Consider the following 21,967-nt stretch of genomic DNA (forward strand, 5'->3'; position numbering starts at 1 on the left):
TGTCCCTCTGCCTTTCTAAGCATGATGTCGTTCTCCAAGGACTGTTCCCTCCCGACCACATGCTCAAATTATGTGAGACAGCACTTCATAATTGTTGTCTTCAAGGAACAGCTTGGAGTCACCCTCTCCAGAATAGACTTGTTTGCTTTCTTGTCGGTCCATGGTATGTTCAAGACTCTTCTCCATATTCAAAGACATCAGTTCGTCTCTGTTATCTGTAGTCACTGTCTAGCTGTCTGATGTACAGCAAGTAACTGCAAAGACCATAACCTAGATCGTACATGCCTTAGTCCCTGGAATGCATCATTACTCTTCCTATGATTGCTCTAAGATCTCTACGCCTTTAAAATGGCATTCGCTTTCCTCCTCCTCAAGATTCTTAACTCCAGAAAACCACTCAATTTTTTCTCCATATCTACTTGATAACCACATGGTTTATATGAACTCTTTTATTCTTTACAACAGTTATTTGTTTCTTCTATTCTCTTTCTCTCTCGTTAGTCTACCTAAAGTAGTCTTTGTATTGATCTTTTCAAAGAATCAGTGCTTGGTTTCATTGATTTTTCTATAATGGTTTCCTCATTTACACTTGATTGATTGATTTCTGTTCTTTTCCCACCTCCACCACCCCTCCCTGCTTGGAAAAACAGAGGTAAGGGAAAGAGAAAAAGATCTCACCAAGACAGATTGACACAGTGACTTTAACAAACAGCTTGAGCATGGCTGAGATTGTAAGGTTGTCATGGGTTAAGGCAAGGCTCCAATCTCTTGCTGATAGGTTACTTTAAGCCCAAGTCAACTCAGTGGTACCAAACAACAACAAAATCAAAAGACAGATAGATATATAGATGGACAGACATAGTTAGAAAGTAAAACCGGAAACATCATTAAGCTATTTTTTTTTAACTATGAAAAAGGTACTGAGGGAAGAATTCCAAGTGGCAATGAGAGCATTGGCAACAACGAGGCACTAAGAAGTGACTGAATACTAATTCAATTGTTCTAGCAAATGGTGCCAGTCTTGGATGTGCTTACTCCTCTATGCTAAACAACGTGAAAGACTAGTACCTGGACAACCAACTGAATGAGATCCATACTTAACATTCATTCCAAAGAAAGGTAAATTATAGAACAATTATCAACAATATCGTATGCAAATAAATCTTTTGGAAGCTGGAGTCATCAAGAGAGAACTTATAGAAATTCAAACTGTATTCAGAAAAGCATATGAAACAAAGGATGTCATTGGTATATTAGGTGACTCTTGGCTGAAAGCATAAAATACCAGAGATTGAACAAGTGTGGAAGGAGGAGTGGCGTCCACTCCCATAACAGCTTGCCTCTGGAACCCCTATGAACTTGGAGAGAGGATGAAAGGCACCCAAGCATCAAGGACTCTCCTTCATAGGGTCACTATGAGTAGCCTGCGACTCGACAGCACTTAACAACAACAACAACATGTCTACCTGTGTTTTACTGACTATACAAAAGCATTTAAGTGTGTAAATCAGTACAAATTACGGGTAAGATTGCAAAAAAGAAGGAATTTCGGAACACTTACCTATGTTCATGTTCAACCTAAATACAGGCTAAGAGGTATATGAGGACATTGCATTATTTAAGTACCACTGATAGCTGACACTAAGGTATTGTTTAAGGTAAATAAAGCTTATGGCATTAAGCTTATAGCCTTTTACTGTTCTTTTTCAAACTGTACTTTTTCAATCTGTATGCTGAACAAACTTGAGAAACTGGAATATATGAAACAAGAGGCGGCACTGGGCTTGGATGAAGACTTTAACAACCTGATCTAGTGGTTTAGTGGTATAGAGTTCTGCTGCCAACATAAGGGCACGTCGTCTGCATCTGCCAAGGGCTCTATGGAAGAAAGTTGTGCAATCTCCTCTTGTAAGATTTATAGTCTCTGAAAAACACTGGAGGATCAACTATGAGTTAGTTCCAGTGCTATGGTACATAACAACAATATATGCAGATGACACAAATTTGCTTTTGGATAATGAAGACTACTTGAAGCACTTCCTGATGAATCTCAAAGACTGCAGTCTTCAGTATAGGATACACTTCAACATAAAGATAATAATATTCCTCAACTAAACTAATGGGCATCATCATGATAATGAGAGGCAGGGGGAAAAGACACTGTCAAGAACTTGTATTCACAATTAACATTCACGAAAGCAACAATTAAGACACCAACAACACACTCATTGATCAAATCTGCTGCAAAAGATCTCTTTAAGGTGCTAAATTAATGGATGTGACTGAGAACCCAAGTGTGCAAGACTAAAGTCAAGGTATTTTTAATTACCTTATTTGTACATGAATTGTTAACGATGAGTGGTGTGAGCAAAGAATATACTGTTAGCTATTGTTAGGTGCCTCTGCATTGACTAGGACTCAGAGAGACCATATGAACAGATCACAGGACCATGCCATCCTCGAGATTTCCAACATGCTCAAGGCCGGTGAATATGCTCTGACCTGCCAAAGGAATTAAGCAAATCCGTCCTGGAAATAGTACCTCTGGGGTACTTTTAAAGAAGAAAAGGGGGCACAACTTCACCTCATACACTTTAGACATATGACACCATTTTCTTGCTATTTATTTTATAGATGACTATCTCAAATCAACCTACCCAGTAATTCAAGAAATATGTTAGGACATTTTTATGTGTCATAATTTTTTAAGAGACTGTGCTTTATGAGAATGGATCTCTGACTTTAGTGACAATGAGGATCTTTTAACACATTGCCGCACACTTTTCAAATTGATGACCGTGCTTAGAAACACATTTGCCCTCATTTGCAGCAACGTGTTAATACTAGTAATTCCTAAAAATAAATAATAAAAAATAGCTCCATTATAAAAACAAACAAAAAGCTAATGACTTCACAGTCGTATTCCCAAAGATTCTGATCAGCCATGTGAGGTTGGGTTCAAAAGCTTTTATTTCTAAGAAATTGTTTCTCTAATTATTATTTAGAATATCTGCAATATGCATTATAAAAAAATCAGTGGACAGATGACAGTCACAGTCCTTTTCATTACTGATACCTACTGTTCCTCTCAAAATACTGGTCACTGAGCTTTCAAAGAATTCTAGAATTTCTGTTTAGTGGTTAGAAAATACAGCCTTATGAAGGGTGGAGGGAAGGTTGGGTGCAGGGCAAGGGAAAGATCGAGTGTGGGTAACAATGTATACGAACTTTATTAAAAAACCAGTATAAAATAAAAAAGGGGAAAAAATACAGCCTTAGTTAATAGAAACACTGAGCCAATAGGCAACACCATGACAGACTGAAAAAGACTGATGTTGTCAATGATTTCACCTTGCTTGGATCAACAAACAGCATCCTAGCTACCACCAGTCAGGAGATCAGGAGATATACTGCACTGGGAAAGTCAACTGTCAGGGATCTCTCCAAAATACTAAAGGGCAACGATGTCAGTGTGAAGCCTAAAGACCACCTGATTTACACCGAGGTCTTTTCAACCACCTGCAATGAATCTGAGAGCTGGACAATGAATAAAGATGAGAGAAGAATAACTGATGCCTTTGAGTTGTGGTGCTGGAGAAAAGTACTGAATATTCCATGGACAGCCAAAAGAACAAGCAGATATGTCTTGGAAAATAATGTAGTCAGAGTGCTCCTTGGAGGCAAAGATGCTGAAGCTTCATCCCACATACTTTAGACTTGTTGCTAGGAGAAGCTATTCCTTGGAAGGGACATCATGCTTGGAAAGATGGAGGGTCAGAAAAAGAAAAGAAGACCCTCAATAAGACAAATTGACATAGTGACTGCAGCAAAATGGGCTCAAGTGTATCAGAGATGACGAGGATGGAACAGGATAGGACAGGGTTCAGGTCTTTTGTTAATATTGTTGTTTTGAGTTATACCCAACCAACAGTACCAACCAACAACAACAGAAACACAGCAAGAGACATGATAAAATTTTATACAACCAATAACTTATTTACTGCAAATATCTTTAAAAAAATAGCAAAATGTGACTACACAAATCTCACCAGATGGAATGGACCAAAATTAAATAGATTTTATCTGTGAAAAAACATAGTGAAGAAATGCAGTATCATCAAATCAGTGAGAACAAGGCTAGAGACAAACTGTGGGAAACACAATTGCTCAGACACAAGTCCAAGGTGAAACTGAAAAAAAGAAAAGAAAACAAATATACAAGAGCCAAAATATGACCTAGATGAAATCTCTTCTGATTTTAGAGACCAACTCAAGAATATATTTGATACACCTAACACTATGGCCAGATGAGTCTTGGGATGAAATTATGGACAATATTCATGAAGAAACCAAAAACTCTTTGACAGGAAAGGGAGTGGAGAGAAAGTCAAAATGAATGGCAAAAGAGATTCTGAATTTTATTCTAGAATATAATGAAATTAAAGTGAATGGAAGAAATTAAGTATGAGAGCTAAACAATGTACAAGGATAGCTAGAAAAGACAAAGTGACATAATGTGCAAAAGCAGGATTTAGTATTTCTCATGACCTGAAAAAAACCCAAAAAATTTGACTTCAAGTTCCTACAGGTTTATGGACAAAATATTGACTAACACAGGAATATGGGAAAGATATAAAAGGAATATATACAAAGTCGTTGTCTGAAAAGGAATTCGTCAACAATAAATCACTTCAAGAGATTAACATATGATCAAGAACCAGTGATAACTGATAACCCAGCTGCACTTAAAGACAGTGATGAAAATACTTAAAATGTCTCACTTCCCTCAAGGTGGAACTGGTTCATTGCTGACATCAGGGAGGTTTTCAGAGGCTATTAAATATTAAAGCACATGGGAGGAGATTGCCCAATACTAAACCAATTGACAGAATACCAACTGAGATATTTTGACAAATGGAGCCAGGAAATATTCACTCGTCTAGTCAAAGATTTTTGGAAGACACTTCCTAGCCAAACAAATGGCAATTGTGTCCTTTCCAAATAAAGGTGATAGCACGGAATGTGGAAATTACAGAGTAGTATGACTAACAGAATATGAAAGTAAAATCTTGCTGAAGACTATTTTAAAATAAGTGGAGTTGCACATATACAGTAACTCTCAAACAATTCAAGCTGGATTCAGAAAATCTCATGCAGAATCTACATATTAACCAAGGAGTCATTCAAACAGAACAAGAGAAATGGCATGGCTTAAAACTAGAAAATGTGTGCATTATAGCTACATCCTTTCCACAAAACTGTTTAGCCTATTTGCTGACCAAATAATCCAAGAATCTGAATTATATGAAGAAGAATGCATCATCAAGACTGGAAGAAGACATCAACAAATTCTGAGACACAAAAGAGAGAATTAATAGAAAATAAAGAAGACTTAAAGTACTTAATGAAGTCCTTGATAAAGATCAAGGACTACAGAGCTTTCAATAGCAAATATTCCTCAAGTTGGGAAAAATAAAACCATCACATTAAACAACATAAAGAGAGGAAAGACTGAATTTGCTACCTGCTTCATTGTACTTGGATCCATAATCCCTTCCCATAGAAGCAGCAGTTAGAAAGTCAACTGCCTATTGAAACAGGCAAATCTGCAGCAAAGAAATTCTTCAAGGTATTAAAGAGCAAGAATGTTACCTTGATGACTAAGGCATGTGGTTGTTGTTGTTGTCATGTGCCACTGAGTTGCTTATGACTCATAGTGACCCTATGTACAACAGCCCTAAAGGCTGCTCTAGCCTGTGCCAATCACACTGTCTCTGACACACCCATCCCGATTACCCCAGTCACTGAATCAATCCACCTCATAGAGGGCCTTCCCCTCCTGCCCTGTCCCTCCACCCTACCAAGCATGATGTCCCTCTCCAAGGACCAGTCTCTCCTTAAAACATGACAAAAGTATGTCAGATAAAGCCTCAGAATCCTTGCCTCCAAGGAGTAGCCCCCGGTTTAACCCTCTCCAGAATGAATCTGTTTGTTTTCTTAGCAGTCCATGCGACACTCAATACTCTTCTCCAGCACCACAGCTCAAAGGCATCAATTCTCCTTCTATCCTCCCTAGTCATTGGCCAACTCTCTGATGCATAACAAGTGATTGCAAAAACCATGGCCTGTATCAGACACAACTTAGTCACCAGAGAGACACCATTGCTCTTGAGTACTTTGGAGAGGTCCCTAACAGCAGACTTTCCCATGGCAATAAGTCTTCTAATTTCCTGGCTACTGGTGTCGGGAGTGCTGACTGTGGAGCCAAGCAAACTAAAGCTGTGAACAATCTCAATCTCTTCACCATCCATCCTGATGCTGCCAATTGGTCCAGTGGTGAGAATTTTGTCTTCTTGATATTAAGCCTCAATCCATATTGAAGGTTGCAGTCCTTGACCCTCTGCAGCAAGCGCTTAAGGTCCTCAGTTTCAGCAAGCAGGGTTGTATCATCTGCATAACACAGACTGTTGATAATATTCCACCAATCCTGACACCACACTTCTCCTCATAGAGCCCAGTCTCCTGGATAATCTGTTCTGCATACAGGTTGAAAAGGTATGGAGACAGGACATATCCCTGTCATACCCCTTTCCCAATTTTGAACCATGCAGTGTTGTCTTGCTCTGCTCTGACGACTGCCTCTTGGTCCAAGTATAGGTTTCTCATTAGCACGATCAAGTGTTCTGGGATTCCCATTCTTCTCAGAGTCAGCCACAGTTTGTTATGATCCACACAGTCAAATGCCTTTGCATAGTCAATGAAACACAGACAGACATTCCTCTGGTATTTCCTGCTTTCAGCTAAGATCCATCTAACACCAGCTACAATATCCCTAGTACCATGATCCCTTCTAAACCCAGCCTGGACTTCTGGTAGTTCTCTGTTGAGGTGCTGTTCCAGTCGTTTTTGGATAATCTTCAGTAATATCTTGCTTGCGTGTGAAATCAATGATATTGTTCTATAGTTTCCACACACTGTTGGGTTACCCTTCTTTGGAATGGGAACAAATATACATCTCTTCCAACCAGTTGGCCAAGTGGTTGTTCTCCAGATTTCTTGGCACAACTTGGCAAGCATGTCCAGGGCAGCAACTGTTAGCTGAAACATGTCGATTGGTATACCATTTATTCCTGGGGCTTTGTTTTTTGCTATTTCCTTCAAAGCAGCTTGAACTTCTTCATCACCATAGGCTCTTGTTCATATGTTGTTTCATTAAATTCTTGTGTCTGCCAATTCCTTTCGATAGTGACTCAGTATATTCTTTCCATCTTCTTTTAATACTTCCTGGACCATTTAATATTCTGCCTAAAGCATCCTTGATTATAGCAACTCAAGGTTTAAATCTGTTCTTCAGTTCCTTGAGCTTAAGGAATGCTGAGCGAGTTTGGCCCTTTTGATTTTCTAACTCCAGCTCTTTCCACATTTCATGATAATATTTTGCTTTGTCATCCTATACTGTCTTTTGGAATCTCCTGTTCTACTCTTTAGTAACTTGAATTCTTCCTTCTGCTTTGGCTTCTCTGCACTCCAGTGCAATCTTCAGTTTCTTATGACATCCATTTTGGTCTTTTCTTCCTCCTCTGTCTTTGTAATGAACGTTTGCACTCTTCCTAGATGATACTCTTGATATCCTCCCATAGCTCATCTGGCCTTCGCTCATTCGTGTTCAAGGCCTCAAACCTGTTCCTGAGATGGTTCTGAAATTCAGGTGGGATAGACTCAAAGTCATATTTTGGTTCCTGTGGTTTTGGTTTAATTTTCCTCACCTTCAGCTTGAACTTGCATATCAGGGTCTGTTCCACAATCAGCTCCTGGCCTAGTTTTCACAGCCAAGGTATATCTGATCCAAATCCTGATATTTTCAATTGTCTCCTATGCTTATGAATGTTGAACAATAAGGAGGACTGAAGAACTGATGTCTCTGAATTATGATGGTGGTGAAGAATATGACTATACCACAGGCCGCCAGAAGAACAAACAAATTAGCCCTGGACCAAGTGCGGCCAGCTTGCTCCTTACAAGTGAAGGTGGTGAGACTTCCTCTCACACACTGTGGGCATGTTATCACGTAAAGCAAGTTCCTGGAGAAAGATCTCATGTTTGGTAAAGCAAGTCAGTGAAATAGAAGATCCTCAACAACACTGACTGACAAAGTTTCTCAACAATGGGTTGCCACAGGTCAAGGGATGAGCATGAGCATGGTGCTGGACCGGACAGTGTCTCATTTTGCTGCAGATACAGCTGTTCTGCGTCAGAGCCAACTCAAATGTACCAACAAGACCTTCTTGGAATCTTAAATTAACTAGCTTATTCTGGCCAAGATATGAATCTACACTAGTAATGTGTTTCTCATGATAAGAATTTCAGTCAATCCTTGAAATATATTCAAAATTCATTTGTTACTTTTTTTTTTAAAAAAAAAAGGTCTACACCATGGACTGCTGGAGAACAATCAAGTTCATCCTGGAGAGGGTCAAGCCAGGCTGCTCCTTAGAGGCAAGGATTCTGAAGCTTCATTTGACCTACTTTGGACACGTTGCAAGACAGGATCAATCCTTGGAGAGGGATGTCATGATTTGGAGATTTGGAGAGACAGCACAGGAGAGGAAGACCTTTGATGGGATGGATTGATTCAGTCAGTGGGGTAATGAGAATATAGGCATGTTGGAGACAGTAAGATTGGCAATGGATAGAGCAGGGTATAGGGCTGTTTTACATAGGGTTGCTATGAGTTGCAGGTACCTCAATGACATGCAACATCTTTATGTGACTAATCACAATGAATAAAATCCACAGTATCTTCCTTTGGGTCCAACTATCACACCAGACCTATAGGCAACATTATGATAGTTGGAGAGAATATTGAAATTATCAATGAATTAATCTTACTTGAATCTACAATCAATACATTTAGCTTGAGTATTCAGGGAATCAAGACATTATTGCATTGGCAAAGTCTGAAGTTAGGGACCTCTCCAAATTACTGAACCGCAATATCATTTTGAGGACTAAGGTGGGCCTGATTCCGAACAGTCTTTTCCATCACTTGCTATGCATCTGAGATCTGTACAGTGAAGGAAGATGACAGAAGAAGAATTGATACCTTTGAGCTGTACTGTTGTAGAAGAGTACTCAATACCCCATGGATTGCCAAAAGAACAAAGAGAAAGTACATCTGGAGTGCTCCTTAAGAGTAAAAAATTACAAAGCTTCATCTCACATACTTTGGGCATGTTGTAAAGAAAAACTATTCTTTGGAGAGACACATTATGCTTGGAAATGTGGAGGGTCAATCAAATAGAAGGAAGACCTTCAATCAGAAGAATTGACACAGAAACTGCTGCAATCGACTAAGTATGTCAAATATGATGAATATGGCATAGGGCTCAGATCTGTTGTTTGGGCTTGATTCAACAACCCCTAACAACAACAACAACAACAAATTTCTAACAAGTGTTAGGACCAGTAATACTGTCTTGCATATTAAAACTCAGTATAATTTCAAAATCAATCCAAAGTTATGCTTGTCCCCTTATAGCAAGATTCAATTTTAAATCAATGTGAAACCTTTCTTTCAGTCACTAAAAAATAAACCTCTTGGAGAAGAAAAACAGACCAAATGCAAGATGAGAAAATGACAAAAGACAAAACCAGTTGTTCCAGTGAAGGACATTTCTAACCTGTATCAATTTTCTGTTTGGACAAAGGGAACTAAAATAAATATATATGTGGTTTTTACTTACCTCAGACCCTTCCACTTCATCTGATGTTTTTCTTGACCCTATATAAAATAAAAAAGAGGAAAATATAATATAACGGTCAACTGATAAGTTCAACATTTGCTTCAAGTTGTTCATTCTGATCCCACCCTTTCTGGTAATTTGCATTTTTTGTCACAAATACACTGAGTCTGAAACTAAATTTTAACAAGAATCCAAAATATTCTTACAGGTCTGTGGATGGGTCTTAATCATATATATATCTAGCTTAACTAAAATTTAAATTCTAATTACTATATCTTGTGCAGAAATGCAAGTTCCCATCAAGTATAAAGTTAATGAAAAGCTATGAAGACATGACTCAGAAGTCTCCATAAGAAACAAATGAAAATTGGTCAAGTGAACAAAATAAGAGGGAAAAAACAAAAACAACACAAATGATGAAATGTCCAAAATACAGCTTGAGTCAAGTTGTTTAAAATAAACTCTAAAAAGTTTTTAACAAAAACTATCTACAATCTAGGTGAAAATTATGAAATGTTGCTGTATATATTATAATCTTAACCACACACACACACACACACACACACACACACACACACACAAATCCACCACAAATCTACACCCGTGAGTCAACTGACACACGGCAACCCTCTATCAGGATTCCTAGGATATAAATCTTGGAAACTGCCCATCTTTCTGCACTAAGAAATGTAAGTGCTGGCAACGCAAATACTAATTCATAGTAATAAAATCGCTGAGAGGACGACATCACCTTAATATTTTCTCGCCTTGATTTTGTAGAAGTGAACCAAATTTCTTTGATCTCAAGTAAACACTAGCATAGCCCACTTCCTCCTCAGGGAAGCATTCTCTCAACCAACTAGTTAAGTTAATCTTGTTAGGTGCTGACAAGTTGAGTTCGGCTCATAGCAATCCTATGAACAAAAGATCTGAACCCTGTTCTGAGATCCTGCACCATCCTAACACGTCCTGACACACAAAAGCCCGCTGCAGCAGTCACTGTATCAATCCACCTGGTTGAGTGTCTTCTCCTTCGCCGACCCTCCATCCTTCTCAGCATCATGTCCTTCTGCAAGGATTAGCCCTTTATAGCAGTATGTCCTAAGTATGTGAGGCAAAACTTCATCATTCTTGCCTCTAAAGAGCACTCCAGCTGCACCTTCTCCAGGACATATCCGTTCATTCTCTTGGCTGTTCATGGGATGTTCAGTGATCTTCCCCAACACCACAGCTCAAAGGCATCAGGTCTTTTTCTGTCATCCTTATTCACTACCCAGTACTCACATACAAAGACTATGGCCTGAAACAGACAAACCTTAGTCCTCAAACTGATATCATTACTCCTCAAGAATTTGGAGATGTCTCTAAGTACAGATTTTCCCAGTGCATTGTGACTCCTTATTTCCTGACTGCTGGTATCAGGATGTTAATTGAGGATCCTAGCAAGATGACGCTGTCAACAGTTCCCATCTCCTCTCCATCCACCATGATGTTTTCCATTGCTCTAATAGTAAGAATCTTTGTTTCCTTTATAGTGAGATGCAATTCATACTGAAAGCTGCATTCCTTTATCCTCAGCAACAAGTGCTTCAAGTCCTCCACAGTTTCGTCTGGTTGTGTCATCTGGATAACGCAGGTCCTTGATGACTCTCCCTTCCAATCCTGACACCACACTCCTCTTCATAGAACAAAAAGTAATCTTAAATATCCCTAATTCATAGTGTGTTCCAGAGTTTCAACTTTACAAGACTGTGTGTGCTTTTGATCCATATCTATTTTTCCCATAAGACTGTACATTTCTGAGAAGTGGGCACAATTTCTAGGTTTGTTCCTTTAGCACACTGCCTAATAAGTTAAATTTGATTGATAAATATTTACTGAATGGATGAACAAGTGGGCACCAACTCCTTTCACCAGTATTGCTGCTACTGAGAACCAACTTTCCTATGGGTCAGGCTGTAGGTAATTGCTTGCACTGAGCTAACAGTTTGCGATGTTCAAGAAAATCAACAAATAACTGGATGGAAAAACTATGGTATATTCATAGAATAAAATACTACACAGGACTGAAAAACAATAAACTCATAAAATATTACACAACATGGGTGGCCCTGGAGGTCATTATGCTGAGTGAAATATCTGAGTCACTAAAGGACAAATACTGTATGGTACTTTCTCAAAAAGTTACAAATAAAAATACCATTTCATCCAGCAGGAATATATGGTTTCATAAAGAAACCATAACTGCCACCCAAGCAAATATATGCACACCCATATTTATCACGGCTTTGTTGCCAACAGCAAAGAGTTGGAAACAAACTAAGTGCTCATCAACAAATGAATGGATAAAGAAGCTGTGGTATATTCACACAATGGAATACTACACTGTATTGAAAAACAAGGAACTCATGAAATATTATACAAAATGGGTGACTCTGGAGGACATTATACTGAGTGAAATATCTCAGTCACAAAAGGACAAATATTGTCTAGTGCCACTGTTGTAAAACGGGACCGACATTGGAGTTGAAGGGATATTGAGAAAGAGGGGATAAAGTATACTGTATTGAAACAGATGAGGAAGAGGACTGTTTAAAAGCAATATATGATTAGGTATTATTATCATAACAGGAGTCCAGAATGAAGGCTGCATAACTTGGGGGATGGGAATGTATAATAGTGAATGAATTTTTCTTTTACTTTCCAAAGAGAATAGTGAATTGGGGTAGAGGTAGATAGGGAGAAAAATACAACAATGAATGAATGGAAATCTAGAGTCTCTGTAAACATTCACTGAAGTTAATAATAAAAAAATAAATTAAAAAAATATGATTTAAATAAAAGCCCCCCAAAAAATAATACCAAAGTTTTTCAATACAGATTGAAGCCCAACATCAAGAAAACAAAGATCCTCACCACTGGGACAATTGGCAGCAGCAGTATGGATGGTGAAGAGACTGAGTTAGTCAAGATTTTATTTGCTTGGCTCCACAGTCAACACAGCCAGGAAATCAAAAGATGAATTGCATTGGGAAAATCAGCTGTCAGGGACCTCTCCAGAGTACTCAAAAGCAATGACGTCAGGCTAGAGGCTAAAGTGCGCCTGATCCGGGTTATAGTCTTCGCAATTGGAGAGTTGGACAGTGACTAGGGATGATAGAAAGAGCATCGATGCCTTTGAGCTGTGTTGCTGGAGAAGAGTGTTGAATATATCATGGACTGTTTAGGAGAACCAACAGGTTCATCCTAGAGAGGGTAAAGCCAGGCGGTTCCTTGGAGTCAGGGATTCTGAAGCTTCATCTGACATACTTCAGACATGTTGCAAGGAGGGACCAGTCCTTGGAGAGGGACATCATGTTTTGGAGCGTGGAGGGACGGCACAGGAGAAGAAGACTGTCAATGAGATGGATCGGTTCAGTGATTGGGGTAAAGCGAGTAGGTGTGTCAGAGACAATGAGGTAGGCACAGGATAGAGCAGGGTTTAGGGCTGTTGTACACAGGGTCACTATGAGTCGCAAGCAACTCAAACAGCACATACCAACCACAATCATCAATCAATAAAAAAAGAAAATAAAGTTTGCTGCTGTTATGTGCTGTCAAGTACAACTGGGAGTGGGTAAATGACAAAGGGGCAAGTGGTAAAGTTGGAGAGAGAGGGACAGGGAAGAGTTTATATAATCCAGGGTAACTTTGATATCAGAATGTTCTAAAGCATTTTTGACCTTAAAATATGTCCTATTCTCTCTTGCATCTTAAAGAGTGATGCAAATTCAGAGGTCTAGTTTACCATATAAAAGTCACTAATGTGTGTCTCCTAAGGTTTGGGGTTTTTTTGTGTGTGTACATTAAGTTAAATAATGAATACAAAATGGTCACAGCAATCAATGTGTTCCAGGAAGTTAAAACATGTTGTTATTGTTCTATTATTTGCTAGTTTGCTTTTATCAATTTAAATCTCAATATGGATGCTCAACATCAAAAAGACAAAGATTCTCACCACTGGGCCGCATCATGATTGATGGGGAAGAGACTGAGATTGTTAGCAGCTTCAGTTTGCTTGGCTCTATAATCAACACTCTTGGTACAAGCAGCCAGGAAATCAAAAGACATTTTGCATTGAGAAAGTCTGCTGTCAGAGACCTCTCCAAAGTACTGAAGGGCAACAATGTCACTGGGGAGACTAAAGTGTGCCTGACACTGGCCATGGTCTTTGGAATTATTTGCTATGCATTGGAAAGCTGGACAATAACTAGTAATGATAAAAGGATAATTGATGCCTTTGGGCTGTGGTGCTAGAAAAGAGCATTGGCTATACCATGGGCTGTTGGGAGAACAAACAGGTTCATCCTGAAGAGGGTGAAGCCAAGCTGCTCCTTGGAGGTAAGGATTCTGAAGCTTCGTCTGGCATACTTTGGACATGTTGCAAGGGGGGATCAGTCCTTGGAGAGGGACCTCATACTTGGAAAGTTGGAGGGAAAGCGCAGGAGAGGAAGACTCTCTATGAGATGGATTGATTCAGTGACTGGGGTAATATGAGTAGGTGAATCAGAGACAATAATGCTGGCACAGGATAGAGCAGGGTTTAGGGCTCTTATACATAGGGTCGCTATGAATCTCAGAAGACTCGACAGCACATACAACAACAACAACATTATTTTATTATTAAAAACCAAAATATCTCATTGCTGTCAAGACAGAGACGACTCGTAGTTGACCCTCTAGCAGATTTTCAAAGGCTATAAACTGCACAGGAGGGGACTGCTAGTCTTTCTCCCAAGGAGCCACGGGCGGATTTGGCCTACCAGAGAGGTATCGCCTTTGAGTGATCATAAACCCCAAGAATTCTCTCATAAATCATATATGTATCATCTTATTATTACTACATATGTATTATTATTTCGCCGGAGTTATCCCTTTTGATACTGTTAATACGTCTGCCCTAGAGAGGATGAAACCAGGCTACTCCTTGGAGGCAAGGCTTTTGAAGCTCAATTTCACATACTTTGGGGCTTATTCCAGGAGTCTTTTGAGAAGGACATCATGCTCAGAAAAGTGGAGGGGCAGTACAAGAGAGAAAGACCCTGGATGAGATGGATTGACTCAGTGACTAGGCTAATTGGAATAGGTGTTTCGGAAAAAAATGAAATTGGCTCAAAAACAGACCAGGGTTCAGAGCTGTACACAGGATCTTTATGAGTTGCAAGTGACTTGATGGCACATGACAATAGCAACAACTGTTTTTATTAGTAATATACATCCTAGCTCCTTATTCATTTTCCAACTGTTGTAACAGAATTTACATTCTTTGGGATAAATCTGAGTTATCAGAATTAAATGGAAATCATTCCTTTTGTGTTCAGATTCTTCTGTTACACAATATGCTCTTAAATTACTAATAATCTTTGCAAAACATCCAGAAAAAGTACCTTTCATTCTATCACTTAACTTTTCTAACCAAAGACTTCCCATCTAAGAAATGAGACTAAAGTAAAAATGTTCTGAAAAATATAAAACAACATACATCAAATAGTTCGCCCAGATGTCTAGCTCAAAACTCAACAATATCCCAATCATCTCTCATCGGATTTTTGGATGAAAAGAGATTAACATAGCAAACTCTGGTAATAAATAAATGATAGGATTACAGGAAAAACATGGTTTGTCCCTTAAGGGATTGTTCTTAAGCACTGGATTAGAGTGGCATTTATTTCCTTGAGAATATAAATAATCACTAAAAGGCAGGAAAACTGTACCAAACAATAATGTAACGAGAAATCAAATGAGCTCAAGCATTAACCGAAGATTATAGAGCATTTGGGGAGCACTTGGGCAGCCCTGGGATCCGGGGGGCACAAGGGGTTAAGCACAGAGCTGATGGCTGTAATCTCTTAGATCCTGGGAACGGTGAGGAGGCACTTCTATTGTGTGTCGTCAGACCACATCTGACCCAGAGGGTTTGGGTTTGGGTAGCACAGTGATTCAGTGCTTGGCTCCTGATCACCCAGTGATGCCATGAAAGAGAGCTTTAGTGGCCGGCGTCTGCTAAGATTATAGCCAAGGAAACACTATGAAGCAGTTCTGTGCTGTAACCCGTGGGGCGGCAACTTTTCAAAGACCACAACCTCCCTGAGAAGCCCAGCTGAGGACAGCGTTAGAACGCTTACTATTAAACGCACACTTTCTAAATTGCATTCTTTTCTGAAAGACTGAAGACTATCAATTTAACTCCTTACATACTATGCTCCCACTTGCACACACTGCATGCATGGGCTATCCACACATAACCAAAAGCTTGTCAGGGACAGACGCTGATCAACTGGCCCACTCACAACCTGTAAAACTGTGACAATGATGCACTATCATGCAATCTCTGTTAAACAGGGGCCTCTCTAAAGACACATGACTTGGAAGCAACAAGTCTCAAGCAATTTCTAGGTATCCCTTCAATTTCCGCCAAAATGAAAATAGCTTCTCTCTTATCTCTTCCTGTGGGCTAGAAACTCAGATATATAAACTCAAATATAGATTAGCTCTTAATCACTACAGAGCCTCATCAAAGAGGAGCTAAAAGTAAAGCTAGCCTAAAAATTGAACTACGAGGTTTTTTTGTTGAAAGTACATTGCTAAGAATACACACTCCCGCTAAGTCAGAGTACAAATATAGCTCTTGTATTTGCCAAAGGGTGCTCTCAGTTTACACTCTGCCCAACAGCACAGAACAAAGAGTACGTAATCACACAGGAAAACTGGTTTGGTTTAGCAAACTGCTTAACATAATTGTAAAGATGAAAACAACCCTTGACTTCTATATTCTTAACCTTTATACATTAAACTTTTCAAGCATCATGTATCAGTGAAACAATCATTTCAAATGATAACTCCTATTCAAAAATTCAACTTCTGTAACTCTGGCATTTTATTAATAGTAAGTACTTGATTAGTTATTACACTTTGTTTATGTGACAATGGATGATTGGAGATTGTTAATTCCTTATGTGTTCAATTGTGAAGGAACATGTAACAAACATCTCATTTAATAGTGCACCTGCAAGACAGAATTTTAACAGTTCTCTGATATTCTTTATTACATATAAATGAAGTGTCTGGCTCTCTCATATTTGATTTTCAATGGTGATTTAGGAAACATATTTTTAAAGACATTCAGATGGCAAACAAACTCATGAAGAAATGTGCAAAATCCCTAGCTCTGAGATGCAAATCAAAATAACTAACAGATATCGTCTCACCCCAGTAAGAATAGCAAAATTTAACAGAACAGCAAACAATAAATGCTGGCGAAGTTGTGGAGAAACTGGAACCCTTATTCACTGTTGGTGGAAATGTAAAATGGTGCAACCACTATGTAAGGCAGTATGATGCTTTTTCAAAAAGTTTCAAATAGAAATTCATTTGACCCAGCAATTCCACTACTGAGAACATACTAAACAAACAAAACAAAACAAAAAACCAAATCATAACCACCACCCAAGCAGATATATGCACACCCATATTTATTGTGGCTTTGTTCACAATAGCAAAGAGTTGGAAACAATCTAAGTCGCCATCAACAAATGAATGCATAGTGAAGCTGTGGTATATTCATACAATGGAATACTACACAGCATTGAAAAACAAGGAACTCATGAAATATTATACAAACTGGATGACCCTGGAGGACACTTTGGTGAGTGAAATATCTCAGTAACAAAAGGATAAATACTGCATAGTGCCACTGTTGTAGAAGGGGACTGACATCAGGGTTGGGTGGAGACTGAGAAAGATGGGATAAATTATGTATACTGCATTGAAACAGATGAGAGAGAGAACTGTTTAAAAGGGATATATGATTACATATCATTGTCATGGCAAGAATTTAGAATGAAGGCTGCATAGTAGAGTGGACTTGGGGGGGAGGGACTGTATCACAATGAAAGAATTTTACTTTTTAAAGAGAAGAGCAAATTGGAAGGGGAGGTTAGGCAGGGAGAAAAGTACAACAATGAATGAATGGAAATCCAAAGTCTCTGTAAACTTTCATTAAAATTAATTTTTTAAAAAAGTTGTAATCAACCTAAAAAAAATTTCATTTTGAAAAAATTATTAAATTCTACAAATTTATTCTAGGAAATCTGTTTATATTTGCAAAACTAGCTCCTAAACATTGATGCTCTAGACCCTAATCTTCATCCTTCCTCAATCAACAACTTTGTTTTCATAATTGTTTCATTTAACTCCAGGGGGAACAACTGTATGCATTGAAGTCACACTCTCATTGTAATTTACATTCTCTAAACACCAAACCAAGTGGCATCAAGTCCATTCCAACTCATGGTGACCTCAGATGGTTAGAGCAGAACCGTGTGCCAAGATCTGCTTTGTTTGGCAGAGGAGACTGCCAGGTATGTCTTCTAAAATGACTTGGAGTGGAACTGGAATGCCAGATTTTCAGTTCGCAGTGGAGAGGTGTAAACATTTGCACCATCACTTTTTTTCATTTGTTTTCAGTCCTAGTAATAATTCATACTGAAATGCACTGGTGTCCAGTTGGAATCAACTCACAGTCATACCCCTCAGTGTGTTTCTGAGCCTGTGAGTCACGTGGGGGGAGATTCTCGAGCTCTGCACTGCGGAGCTGCTGGTGGACCAGAACCAGGAGAGAAGCCCTGTCTTGAGTTATCAGCACGACTTCCTGAGCACCATGTCACCAGAGCTCATGCTATTAATAATACGGGGGAGACTGCAGGGGGGGGGGACAGTCCTTCAGTGGTTTGGACTACCTTGCTCTCACCAATACTACCTTACCCTCCTCTTTCTGGTTTTTGTTGTGTGTTTTTTTTTTTTAAAAAAAAGTCAAGAGGCAAACAGGCAGTATGTAGTTACCAGATCACCATCAAAAAAATGCTATGCTTATCATTCCTTTCTTTCACCTCCACCCACATCACAGAGACAGTTTCAACAATAAGATAGAGTATAAAGACTGAAATATGAAATTATGAAGGCAAGGAAAAAAGAAACTAAAATAATTCAGGGAAAACTTCTAAACCTTCCTGGGACAGACTCAAGCTGCCATATGACCTCATCCTAAAGTGATACTAATTTAAATATAGATTCTGGTAAGTAAAATGATCCTGAGGCTAAATTAGATCATACTTGTGACATCTGAAGGCAGGTAATGGTCAATCTATGTGAGCTTACATTGAAGAAGGATTTTTCCTTCATGCTACACACTCCACATTTTTTCTCTCTTGGGTTCTTCAACAAAGAATACATTTTTGTTCCTTCTAACTTTACCTCAGATTGACTGACTATATGGTATCATTGAATACTTTAAGTTAAAGCAAAACACAGACATGCACATCTATTTATATTTGGAGATTAGTGCACATTACTAGCACAATTCTCAGCAAATCGAAAACCAAGCCTACTTCGACTGAGCAGATTCCAACTTAGAGTGACTTGCAGGACAGAGTTGAATTGCCCACTGAGTTCTAAGGCCACATGCTTTATGGCAACAGACTGCTCTGTCCTTCTCCCTGACAATGGCAGATGGGCTCAAACTGCAAACTTTCCAGTTAGCAGTTCAATGTTTAAATAATGGACAACCAAGACTCCTGAATTCTCAGCAAAGGAAAGAAATGAAAAAGCATTTTGGTAATGGACTAATTGAATACTTCTAAAAGTAAGTTTGTTTATACCATAGAAGGGCAACCATTTTTCATTGAAGATGAATTGACAGTATCACTTAATAGAGTTATTAAGTAAAGCTCAAAGTTTTTAATAGCTCTTTTTTTCTTTCTATCCTCTAATTATTTTGGATTTTAGCCATAGTCTATATTTCAACATGAAACCAGAACTCACAGAATAGAAAAACATATTTTAAAATCATATATCAGATAGGGACCCTGTGTCCAGAAGGGAGTTCTGATGGCTTAGTGGTTAAGAAGCTGTGCTGCAATCCCAAAGGCATGCAGTTCGAATGCACCGGCTGCTCTAAGGGAGAAGGATGGGCCATCTCCTCCAGTGAGATTAGCTGCCTCTGAAAACACACTGGATGGTCACCTATGATTCAATTCTGACTACATGGTACACAACAACAACAATCCATAATACATAAAGATCTCTTAAAGCTCTGTAACTTTTTAAAAGATCTCCTATTTAATTGGGCAGTAAATTTAAACAGACACCACCCCAAGAAGATATATGAGTATCTAACAACTACATGAAAAGATGTTAAACATGGTTAATCATTAACAAAAAAATTTTTGTTTTCCAGTGGATTCTGAGTCACAGTGACTCCATGAGTAACAGAACAGAAATGTCCCCTAAGGTTCTCTTACCACTTCTGAAGAGTAGCTTCTAAATGAAGGCAATGCTTCACTGGGTTTCCAAGAATGTAACTCTTAAGAGGAGGAGATGGATTTAGATTTCTCTTGGGACATGGCTGGTGGATTCCAACTGTGACCTTTCAGTTAGCAGATCAGCCTGTTGTGCAACCAGGGTGCCTTGTTATTGTTGTTGTTGTTATATGCCATCGAGTCGCTTGCGATTCATAGCAACCCTATATACAAGAGCTCTAAATGTTTTCTATCCTATGCCAACCTAGCCATCTCAAACGCACTTATTCCCACTGCTCTAGTCACAGAATCGATCCATCTCACCAAAGGTCTCCCTCTCCTTCGCCGCCCCTCCACTCTGCCAAACACGATGTCCCTTTCCAAGGACCAGTCCCTCCTTGCAACATGCCCAAAATATGTCAGACGAAGCTTCAGAATCCTTGACTCCAGGGAACATTCTGGCTTCACCCTCTCCAAGACAAACCTGTTTATTCTCCTAGCAGTTCATGGTATATTCAACACTCTTCTCCAGCACCACAGCTCAAAGGCATCAATCCTCTTTCTATTAGCCCTATTCACTGTCCAACTCTCTGATGCATAGCACATAATTGCGAAGACTACAGCCGAGATCAGGCGCACCTTAGTCTCCAGCCTGACATCGTTGCTCTTCAGTATTCTTGAGAGGTCCCTCACAGCCGACTTTCCCAATGCAATTCATCTCCTGATTTCCTGGCTGCTGTTACCAAGAGCATTGACTGTGGAGCCAAGTAAATTAAAACTGTTAACTATCTCAATCTCTTCACCATCCATGCTGATGCTGCCAATTGGCCCAGTGGTTAGAATCTTTGTTTTCTTGACATTTAGCTTCATTCCATATAGGAGGCTGTAGTCCTTGATCTTCTGCAGCAAGCGCCTCAGGTCCTCCTCAGTTTCAGCAAGCAGAGTTGTGTCATCTGCATAACACAGGTTGTTGATGATTCTTCCACCAATCCTGATGCCACATTCCTCTTCGTATAGCCCAAGGTCTTGGATGATCTGTTCTCCTTAGCTACACCCTTTACAGGAGCAGGTGACCACGCCTTTGTTCTGCTGACCTGATGGGTGGCTTCAAACCTCTAACATTCAGGTTAGTTCAAAATAAAAATAACAACAAAAACAAAAAACCCTCACTCACATCAAAAACTCAAACTCAATGCCATCTGTCAGAACAAACTCATAGAGGACTCTCCTTTGGGTTTTTGAGGCTATACATTGCACAGGAGGCGACTGGACATGGTTCCCTCTAGAGGAAGTTTGTGGATTCAAGAAGTGCGGCCGTTAGGTTAGCTGTGCAGACCCCTATGGGTAATATTGGGCAAGTTCTCCAAGCTCAGCCACTCCGTTTGGTGTCAAGGAAATACATGCAAGTAAAAAAAAAAAAAAAATCACAATGTGATACTACTTTTGCCCTCATTAGACCAACCATAATTTTTTAAAAATGCAAATAGTAGTGAGAATGTGATGAGACTAGAATCTTTATACATTGCTTGCAAAAATTTAAAAGGATATAGCTACTCAGAAAAAGCTTGCCCATTTCTTAAAAAGCTAAACAGTCATTTCACTCCTAGACAATGAAAGTTTATGTTCATACAGAAAGTTGTACATGAACACTGACATCAGCATTATTCTAAAGAGTCAGTAAATGGAAACAATCTAAATGTTTGTAAACTAATGAACGGATACCATAGAGCCATACAATGAAATGTTATCTAGCAATAAAAAGGAAATAATGGATTGGCACTATAACTCATCAAACATCATGCTAAAAGAACCAGTCACTAAGGACCAAAGGCTGTGTGATTCCATTCACAACAAATGCCCAAAACAAATTGATAAAGTATGTTAGTGACT

The 21,967-nt window shown here is 39.1% G+C and overlaps 1 protein-coding gene across 1 annotated transcript in view; it reads right to left on the reverse strand.

Annotated features, from left to right (window-relative positions):
• ANO5 (anoctamin 5) overlaps positions 1-21,967 on the reverse strand; it is a 97,777-nt gene that overhangs the window by 74,001 nt on the left and 1,809 nt on the right. The window lies entirely within an intron of this gene.

Source organism: Elephantulus edwardii, unplaced genomic scaffold (assembly GCF_000299155.1).
Source record: "Elephantulus edwardii isolate Elephantulus edwardi_28Jun2011 unplaced genomic scaffold, EleEdw1.0 scaffold00109, whole genome shotgun sequence".
NCBI lineage: Eukaryota > Metazoa > Chordata > Mammalia > Macroscelidea > Macroscelididae > Elephantulus > Elephantulus edwardii.